This window comes from Melitaea cinxia, chromosome 3 (assembly GCF_905220565.1).
Source record: "Melitaea cinxia chromosome 3, ilMelCinx1.1, whole genome shotgun sequence".
Taxonomy (NCBI): Eukaryota; Metazoa; Arthropoda; class Insecta; order Lepidoptera; family Nymphalidae; genus Melitaea; species Melitaea cinxia.
Window position 1 is genome coordinate 19,113,270 of NC_059396.1, and position 3,249 is coordinate 19,116,518.

Genomic DNA, 3,249 nt, shown 5'->3' on the forward strand with positions numbered 1-3,249 from the left:
TTTATACAGATACTATATATTTAGATTTTAAGCTTAAAAATGACAAATATTTGTTATCAATTACATATTAGTAATCTAGATATTATCTTTGTGTAGTCGCTGTTCAGAGGCTGTAGCGATGAACATCAACCGGAACGTGCGGTGTGTCGGTTCGCGGAAAATATACAATATAATATTGATATTAACTCTTTCAGTCTTGGTGGTTTGTGTCACTAACCACCTCTTTCGGCATTTTTAAATTAAAATCAATGCTATCTAGCGACAATCTGTTGAACTATTATAAAAGTTTGAACCACGATTGACAAGATGTGACCGATTGACAATATATTGAATTAATGACAGTTCATTTGTGTTAAAATGAATATTGCGTCAGCCTACTTTTGTTCGCGTGTATAATAAAAATAACTGTAAAAAAGGTAAGTAAGCTTTTTTCTTTAATGTTTTTTATTCAATGTATTCGCATGTATTTATTTTATACGTGTTATCATTAAAGTACTATTACTTTTGTGATTTCGTTGTGTTTTCACAACGAAAATTCAGTGGTTAGTAAACTAACCACCGTGACTGTTGATGATTTATGGTCATAATCTACACGAAACTTATGCATGTGTTTTTTTCGAATTTATTACAGTATGCCGCGTCAGCTAAACGATAGAGAAATCGCAGAATACTTGTTGGAAGACATTCCTTCAGGTAGCGAAAGTATTTGCAGCGACGAGGATGACGAAGAAGATACAGAAGGTCAGCCAAATCCACTGGTGTTAGGCGATTTGATTGAAGAAGTTCGAGTAACCGATTATGACGACTTCGATTGCGATGATGATCTCCTTTTGTCTAGCTTAGCACGCCGGAATCCTGATTCTACAGAGCCTAACACCGTAGATTCAAACAGACCGACTACAAAAGCTCCAAAATGGAAGAAGAATTATAGGATGGACATACCCGGTGAGTTTTCTGAAAGTGTAGGAATAGCCGATCATATTCTTAGCATGGAGAATGTTACACCTCTCTGGCTGTTTCGCCTTTTTTGGACAGAGCATTTACAAGATGTTTTATGTTTTCAAACTAACCTTTACGCTACTCAATCCGGAAAACCTTATACATCCACCACAACAGAATAACTTGATGTTTTCATTGCTTTGAATTTGGTGATGGGTATAAAAAAATCGCCGAGCTACCGAGATTACTGGTCTTCAGCACCTGATTTGCATGACAGCTATGTTTCGAAGTTTATGAGCTTCAATAGATTCAGTTGGCTTTTGAATTACTTGCACGTAAATGACAATAGTGTAATGCCCAACAGAAATTTTCCAGATTTTGACAAACTTTATAAAATTAGACCTCTACTCAATATTCTACTATCTAATTTTCAAAAAAACTACAAGCCATCAGAAAGAATTGCGATTGATGAAAGTATGATCAAATTCAAAGGCAGAAACTATTTGAGACAATACATGCCAAAAAAACCGACTAAACGAGGGTACAAGGTTTGGATGATGTGTGCACAGTCAGGTTATTGCCTAGATTTTGATATTTACACAGGCAAGCATGGTACTAACGTTGAAACTGACTTAGGTGGTAAAGTTGTCAGAAATTTTTGCAAAAATTTAAAAGACAAAAATTATAAAGTCTATTTTGACAATTATTTCAACAGTTACCCTTTACAAGTAAAATTACAACAGGACAAAATTTTTGCCTGTGGAACGGTGAATTCAAACAGAAAGTTTTTGCCAACCCTAAAAGAAGACAAGCATTTACGTAGAGGGGAACATGATTACCGGAGCAGTGATACAAAAGTAAGTTTAGTGAAATGGAAACACAAGAGATCCGTATTTATTTTGTCAAACTATCATGATCCCAAAAATGTCGGAAAAGTTAACCGCAGAGAGCGCGATGGTACCATTGTTGAAGTCTCTTGTCCTGAAGCCGTGAAAGACAACGCGAATATGAATTTTGTCGACAAATTCGATCAACTAAAAAGTAGTTATGCTATTGACAGAAAATCTCATAAGTGGTGGCATAGGATTTTTTTTCATTTCCTCGATTGCTGTGTTGTCAATGCCTTTTTAATTTATAAAGAACTGCAGTCTTCTTCACGTCCGGACCTAAGCACATTGACTTTGAAAGAGTTTAGACGAAGCGTATACCAGGGTCTATTAGCGCCAGCATATGTCAAAGACAAACGAAAGCCCGACTCAGTAAACAGCAACCGTTCTTCTGCGGCCTCTTCGCCAGGACCTGCATTTATAAAACGTCACAAGCCTACAGTTCCTGAGGAAATTCGTCTAGAATGCAGTCGTCATCAACCTGAGAGAAGCACTTCGAGAAGATGTTGCAAATGTAGCACTAAAATATCTCCAGTGCGTACTATATGGCAGTGCAATACATGTAAAGAGCCCCTTTGCCTACGCAAAGGAAAAACATGTTTTTCAGATTTTCATAATAAATAATATTTTGGTTAGTTTTGCCGGTGGGAAAGTTCATTATAACTTGTAATATCAATAAATAATATACATAATTTATCATTATTTTATTTGTATCAATAGTCATGGTGGTTAGTGTCACTAACCACCTCATTCCTCGAAAGCCTTAATACCTAAATTTTTTTTTCCTACTTTCTGTGAAATTTTAGTGATAAATGATGCTAAAATTAAAATATAAATGAACAAACTAATGTCAATGTAAAAGCGTGACTGAAAGAGTTAAATAACCTATTTATGTAATCGTGTCGCATTTCGTTATGTAAACATTTAAATGAAACATTACGTAATCGTAGCGGAATAATTAAAATATTAATATCACCGGGGTTTACTGTTACTGTATATAGATTTGTATGAGCGTAATATTGTCTACAGTTCAAGATTGTTTTATCGGCTATAATCATGGACTATAAAACCTCCTTTCCAGTTCCTGTTCCTGTTCTTCCTTCCTTCCTGTACCACGTGGCAGAGGAACTACTTTGATAAAAAAAAATCTTTATTATAATAACATCTTTACTATTAAGCATATTTTATGCATTTTACAAATTAATTCTTATGTCTAGCTGTCGTAGGACCGTAGGATTTACTCAGCGTATGGTTAAGTGCTGACGATAAACTCAACAGTTCTTCTTTTAAAAAGTGTCAATACATCGCTTAGTACTTATTAATTTGTGTTACATAAAGCCAACGTAATTTTACTAGGCCACCTTATATCCTTATAGGCTTTATAAAATCATGACAAACAAAAATATCAGAAAAAGAGAATATC

At 34.8% G+C, this 3,249-nt stretch overlaps 1 long non-coding RNA gene across 1 annotated transcript; it reads left to right on the forward strand.

Annotated features, from left to right (window-relative positions):
* The first annotated feature begins 342 nt into the window (after positions 1 to 342).
* LOC123669252 lies at positions 343 to 916 on the forward strand. Its single transcript, XR_006745721.1, has 2 exons — positions 343 to 416; positions 632 to 916. It is a non-coding gene; the product is annotated as an uncharacterized LOC123669252 (long non-coding RNA).
* The last annotated feature ends 2,333 nt before the right edge of the window (positions 917 to 3,249 follow it).